Consider the following 7,818-nt stretch of genomic DNA (forward strand, 5'->3'; position numbering starts at 1 on the left):
AGGCAAATCTGATGCACAAGACCTCTTCAAAGTGCTCAAGATCAAAGATGTCTGTTTGAGGACAAAGGCGCATCTAATCCAAGCGATAGTATTTTCAGTAACCTCATTGGACAATAAATAAGAAAGACTGTAGGAGAATTGATGCATTTGAGTTGTGCTGTTAAAAAACAATATTGAAAGCACCATGGACATCCAAAAGAGCAAACAATTCTATACTGGAAAAAGTACAGCCAGAATGCTCCTTGGAAGCCAGAAAGGCCAAACTTTGTCTCTCATACTTCAGACAAAATATCAGGAGGGCCCAGTCCCTGGGGAAGGATATCATTTTTGATAAAATGGAGGGTTGGAGTAAAAGAGGAAGGCCCCCAATGAGATGGATTGGCACAATGGTAGCATCAATGTGCTCAAGCGTGGCAACAATTGTAAGGTTGGTACGGGACCAGGCAGTGTTTTGTTTCGTAGTGCATATCATCACTATGAGTTGGTGCTGACTTGATGGCACTTAACAACAACAACAATTACACGTTAATAACTTTGAATTATAGAATTAAGTCCAGTTTTCTACATGTAGATTTGTTCTTCTGAAAATAATTGACTCATGAATGTCAAGAAAGGTATATCAAAATTAGAAGTCTATATTAATATAGATTACTATATACTTGCATTTATTCACAAGTATTATACTACAATTGCTATATTTTTAAACTTATATTGAACCACTTCATAGTGAGTCATTCTTGAACTGATAACTTAATAATTTTTAGTCAGACACTTCAGAGTCCTACATCATGGTAATAACTTCCTGTTGCACTTTAAATTAACTGGCTTACTGAATTTTCTTTAAGAACAACAGCATTTTGCTCATTTCAGTGCTTCTATTTAATAATTTTGAATAACTGAGACTTTTGTACTCTAGCCCTTTGAAGCATTTTGAATCCAACCTCCTTCAATAATAGCCACCTGACTGAATTCTTTCTTGAGGACCTAATTATTATGAGTGATACACAGTAGAAGACTGCAGATAAATTTATATGCGAGACTACAGTGTAAGAAGTGTGACACTCACAGTGAAAGCAGAAAACAACAAACCAAGAGTTCAGGAGTACTCATTCAAATGGACTGAAGAGCACATCCTTTTGTCTACATTTCTTATAAAGCCTTATGCAGAGATAAGAAATGCTAGATATAAATTTTTTATGAACTATAGGATCTAAGGAGTCCTGGTGTGGTGCTGTGGATTAATGTGCCAGACTGCAAAGCCATTTGAACTACAAGGTCGGTGGTTCAAGCTTACCAGCAGTTTCTCGGAAACCCTATACAGGGTCGCTATGGGTTGGAATTGGCTCCATGGCACTTAATAATAACAATATAGGATCTAAGGAAAAGGAAGAAAAAATATATTTTCTACCAAGTAGACCTAAGGAAAAGCACAAGACCAGTTGACTACAAAATTTCACAGAGACAGCTTGTCTCTTTTTTCTACCACACAGTATGGGGAATGGACTTTGGCAGTGACTAATAATATATAAATATCCCTGAGACATAAACCTGGATGATAAAGGAGTATGGGAAGCACATTGATCTATGCCCATAGAATGATTCATAATTTTCTATGTCAAGGGTAACATCTAGAACTCTGGAATATGTATTCTAGCAAATTACATTAATTTTTGTTATCAGGGGGAAGTATCCGCCTACCTATCCTTATAATGCTTGGAAATTTTATAATATGGTAACTGCATCTATAATATTGTTTTTGCTTTTAAGAGCAGTCAAGTCAGTTCTGACTCACAGTGATCCCGTATATGTTTTCCCATGAGTAGCTGGTTAATTTGAACTGCCAAATTTGCAATTAGCAGTTACCAGTGGTTATCCTACATCTCTACACTATCTATAATACTATAGATATCTAAATTTGAATTTATAATGTATAAAAAATATTTTTAAAACTATATCAGTAAATGTTTTCTCCTTTTATGTTACTAGCACTGTAAGCAATTTCTGTGGAGAAGAATATTGAAAATACAATGAACTGTCAGAAAAACAAACAATTCTACTTTCAAAGAAGTACAGCCAAAATGCTTCTTAGAAGTGAGGATGGCAATACATTGTTTCTTGTACTTTGAATATGTTGTTAGGAGGAAATCCTTAGTTCAGATGTTGTTATTGTTTAGATGCCATTGAGTCAGTTATGACTCATAGTAACTCTGCAAAACAGGACAAAACACTGTCTGGTCCTGCACCATCTTGACAACTACTGTTATATTTGACCCTATTGTCTCTGCCCCTGTGCCAATCTATGTCATTGAGGTCTTCCTCTTTTATGATTTTCCAAGAATGATGTCCTTCTCCAAAGACTGATATCTCCTAGCAGCATGACCAAAGTGCAAGAGACTAAGTTTCTCCATCCTTTTTTCTAAGAAGGTTTTTGGCTGTACTTCTTCCAAAACTTTCATTCCTCTGGCAGTTTATATTACTTTCAACAATCTCCAACATTGTCTTAGACTGGGTTCTCCAAAGAAGCAAAACCAGTGAAACTTATATGTTGTTGTTGTTGTTGTTATTTGCCATTGGGTTAGTACAGACTCACAGTGACACTATGCACAAAAGAAGGACACACTGCCTGGTCCTGGGCCAACCTCACAGTTGTTGACATGCTTGAGCCCATTGATGCTGCCACTTTGCCAATCCATCTGATTGTGGGGCTTCCTCTTTTTCTCTGACCATTCACCTTACCAAACATGATTTCCTTCTCTAGTAACTCTTCCCTCCTGACAAATATGTCTGAAGTATGAGAGAGGAAGTTTGGCCTGGCCTCCAAGGAGTACTCTGGATGTACTTCTTCCAACATACCTGTTTTTTATTTTAGCAGACCATGGTACATTCTCCTCCAACACCATAACTCCAATGCATCAATTCTTCTACAGTGTTTATGAATGTTGAAATATCATGGCTTGGGTCAGGCACACCTTAGTCCTCAAGGTGACAACTTTGCTCTTCAACATTTTAAAAAGGTCTTTTGTAGTAGATTTGCCTAATGCAATACATCATTTGCTTTCTTGGCTGCTGCTTCCATGAGTGTTGATGGCTTATCCAAAGAGAATGAATTTCTTGGGAACTTGAATCTTTTCTCCATTGATAAGAAAGTTGTTTATTGATCCAGTGGTGAGGATTTTTGTTTTCATTACATTGAGATGCAATCCATACCGATGGCTGTATTTTTTCATCTTCATAAGTAAGAATTTAAATCATTTTCATTTTCAGCAAGCAAGGTTGTATCATCTGCATATGGCAGGTTGTTAATGAGTCTTCCTCCAATCCTGATGCCACGTTTTTCTTCATATAACCAAGCTTCTCGGATTTTTTGCTCAAAAAACAGGTTGAATATGTAAGGTGAAAGAGTACAACCCTGTCGCACAACTATCTTAATTCTAAACCATTCAGTGTTCCCATGTTCTGTTTCAACTACTGCCTCTTGATCCAGGTACAGATTCATCATGAGCACAATTAAGTGTTCAGCAATATTCGTACTTCACAATGTTGTCTATAGCTTGTCATGATCCACACAATTGAAAGCCTTTGTGTAGTCAATAAAGAACAGGTACACATCATTCTGGTATTCTCTGCTTTCAACCAAGATCCATCAGATATCAGCAATGATATACCTTGTTCCATGTCCCCTTCTGAATCCAGCTTCAACTTCTGGAAGTTCTCTGTCAATGTATGCTTCTGGTGATTTCTGTATTACCTTTAATAAAACTTTATTCACATGGGATATCAAAGAGATTGTCAGAAGATTTCTGCATTCCGTTGGGTCACCTCTCTTTGGAATGGGCACAAATATGGATCTCTTCCAATCAGTTGGCCAGAAAGTTGTCTTTCAAATTTCTTAGCAGAGATGAGTGAGTGCCTCTTGTGCTGCCTCACTTTCTTGAAAGATTTCAATTTGTATTGCATCAATTCCTGGTACTTTGTTCTTTGCCAATTCCTTCAATGCACCCTGGACTGCTTCCTTCAGTATCATTGGCTCTTGATTGTATGTTACCTATTGAATTGGTTGAACATAAATCATTTCCTTTTGGTACAGTGACTCTGTATATTCCTTCCATCTCCGTTTGATGCTTTCTGCATCATTCAATAATTTGCCCATAGAATCCTTCAATAATGAAAGTCTAGGCTTGATTTTTTTCTTCAGTTCACACAGCTTTGGAAATGCTGAGCATGTTCTTCCCTTTGGGTTTTCTAACTCTAGATCTTTGCACATTTTCTTGTAATATTTAAATTTATCTTCTCGAGCTGACCTTAGAAATTTTCTGTTCAGCTCTTTCATGTTTATATCATAGTTGTTAGTGAGTCTCCAATTCTGATGTCATGTTCTTCTTCATATAATTCACCTTCTAAAAGTATTTGCTCAGCTAACAGATGGAATAAGTATAGTGAAAAGATAAAACTCTGGCATACACCTTTTCTGATGTAAACCATTCAGTACACTCTGTTTGTATTCTAAACACTGTTTCTTGGTCTACATACATGTTCCTCAGTGTCACAATTATTGTTCTGGTATTGCCATTCTTCACAAGCTTATCCTTTTTTTGTTTTGATCCACACAGTTAAATGCCTTTTCATAGTCAACAAGGCATAAGTAAACATCTCTCTGGTATTTTATGCTTTCAGCCAAGATCTATCTGATGTCAGCAATGGTATCCCTAATTCCATTTTTCTTCTGACTATGACTTGGATTTCTGTCAGTCACCTGTATGTGTGCAGTTGTAATTGTCGTTAAATTGCCTTCAGCAAAATTTTATTTGTATATAATATTAAAGTAGCACTCAATGACTTCTGCACTCTGTGATGTCGCCTCTTTTTCAAATGGCCAATAATGTCAATCTCTTCCAATTGGCTGGCTATGAACCTATTATCCAAATGTCTTTGCATAGATGAGTGAGCACCTTCACACCGCATCATTTTGTTGAAACACTTCAATGTGTGTTTTGTGAATTCCTGGAGCCTGTTTTCTTTTGTTTTGTTTTTGGCAATGCCTTCAGTGCAGCTTTGCCTTCCCCCTTTAATACCATCAGTTCTTGATTATATGACATTTTTGAAATGATTGAACATCAATCAATTCATTTTGGTACACTGTGTCTGCCTTCCATCTTATTTTAATGTTTCCTATGTTATTTGATATTTCGCTCACAGAACCTTTCAACATTGCAATTTGAAGCTTAAGTTTTATCTTCCGTCAGGTTTTTAAATGCTAAATGTTTTCTTCTCTTTTGGTTTTTGCACACCAGGTTTTTGCACATTTTATTGTAATATGTTAATTTGTCTTCCTTTGAACTTTTTTATTCAGCTCTTGTACTTCCTCAATTCTTCCATTTGCTTAACTTCTCTGTTTAAGAGAATGTTTCAAATTCTCTTTTAATATCCTTTTGGTCTTTTCTTTCTCTCTTGTCATTTGGATGAACTTATTGCTTTCTTCACATATAATGTTCTTGGTATCATTGCACAACTCTTCTGATCTACAGTCATTAGTGTTGAATGCATCATGTCATTTCCTGAGATGGAATGTATTTAATTGTAAATGATAAAATATTACATTAATTTTTTTCTGTCTTAGGACATGATTTCCTTTGAACTGATTATTGCTGTTAGGTACCACTGAGTTGGTTCAGACTCATATTAACTATTGTTATTAAGTGCCAACTCATTGTGAGGCTGTATAGGGATTCCAAGTAGCAGCTGGTCTGTTTCAACTGCTGATCTTGTGGTTCACAGTCCAGTGCTAATCCTACAGCACCTCATCAGAAGTCCTATAGTAACCTTTGTTGTTGTTGTTAAATGCCATTGAGTTGTTTCTGACTCATAGCCACACTGTATAGGGATTCTGAGGAGCAGCTGGTGCTTCTGTACCACCAACCTTGTGGTTCACAGTAACTTGCTTATCCTAAAATGCCACACCAGAAGTCCAAAGTAACCCTAGGTACCACATAGTGAAACATTGCCCAGTCTTCCACCATCCATAACATCATAGCTATTTCTGAAACCATTGGTGCAGTCACTGTGTAAATTCATTTTACTGCATATTTTCCACTTTTTCATTGACCCTCTACTAATCTAAGCATGATACCCTTTCCCATATCTAAAGATAGTCTAAAGTATGTGAGGTGAAGTATCACCATCCTTGCTTCTAAGGAACATTCTGACTATATTTCTTCCAAGACAGATTTGTTCGCTGAACACACAGAGGAATTAAAATTCCTGATTTCATGACAGTTGAAGTGAAAAGCTAATTTTGACCACAATTTCCACATTATAAAAAGATCATCATTATTCATGTCCCTGGTTTCTATTTTATGTAATGTATATATCTCACATATTCTAACTCTGCCTGATAGATCTATAAGGAATAAATTTGTGGGGAAAATAGCATGCAGTATGCCTATCAAATTATAATTATTCTGCTACATGACAAATGTCTAAATATAATGCGCATGGTACCCACTCCTCCCACATATATGCTGAAACATCTATCTATTTACAATTGTTAGCATATGACATAGGCTAAATTAATGGATTGATACTTTTCTTTTATCCTTCATCTGTCACTAACTGTTCTTTCATACCTATTCTAGACTACTCTCATACATTGTTAAAATGCATCAGTGTTCAGTTTACTCTGACTCATGGTGACCCAATGTGTGTCAGAATACAACTGTGCTTCATATGGTTTCCAATGATAGATCTTTTTGGGAAGTAGCTCACCAGTCCTTTCTTATGAAGTGCCTCCGAATAGAGTTAAACATCCAATCTATCAATTAGCAGTGAATTGTATTAACCATGTGCACCAAGGGATTTAAGTGTGTATTAGAACTACTTGAAAAAAGAATATTTATTAAGTGTTTGGGAAATAGATACAACTTTTATGTGCTTTTCTTTAATTTTTAAATAATTATCAAGTATCTTATGTTATATAATGAAACATGTACAAGTCAGGAGTCAACATGATTCCTTCATGTATCCGAGTCACACAAGTTTTCCTTTTACAGCCTTATCACTTTTCTATTACTCTTTATTACTGAAAAAAAAAAAAAAAACAACCTCAGTTACCTTCTGTGATAGGTTTATGACTTATATTTATTCTGGCTTTTTCCAAGTATGGTGCTGTGGGTTAATGTGTGGGACTGAAAAAAGTTGTTTTGAATCACAAGATTGGTAGTTCAAGCTCACCAGCTGTTCTTTGGAAACCCCACACATGGTTGCTATAAGTCGGAACCAACTTGATGGCACTTAATAGCAACAACAACAACTATAATAGTACAACTACCAGATTCTAATTTTATGATCTTTTTTTTTTTTTAATGTGATAACTTTAGAACTTTCATTGGTTAAACAAAACTGACAAACAGAAATGAAGGAAACTTACATATATCAATAAACATAGAAGAACCAGGAATTTTTTCTCTAATTAATATTCTGAAATTGAAATTTTTTCTCTGAATCTCCTTCCATATTCCAGGTATATTGTTCATGATGTTGAATAGAATATTTCCTAAAATCTGATAAGCTGCTTCTCAAACTTTCTCAATTATTTGTCTGCCTATAGTTCTATGCTTGTTTCAGATCATGGATATTGCTGGGAAAAATCAGTTTCACTTTGGTTATACTAAGATTATAGCAGCTATACCAATTGACTGAATAGTGCCTAAAAACTTTCAATGGATTCTTCTGGTGAATTTACACAAAAGACTGTTTCACAGAAATTCAAGAATTAACTGATTTAGTAAGCAGTGAAAAAAAATTGTTAAGTTTTGAAATCTT

The sequence above is a fragment of the Chrysochloris asiatica genome, unplaced genomic scaffold, assembly GCF_000296735.1.
Source record: "Chrysochloris asiatica unplaced genomic scaffold, ChrAsi1.0 scaffold00068, whole genome shotgun sequence".
Lineage (NCBI taxonomy): Eukaryota > Metazoa > Chordata > Mammalia > Afrosoricida > Chrysochloridae > Chrysochloris > Chrysochloris asiatica.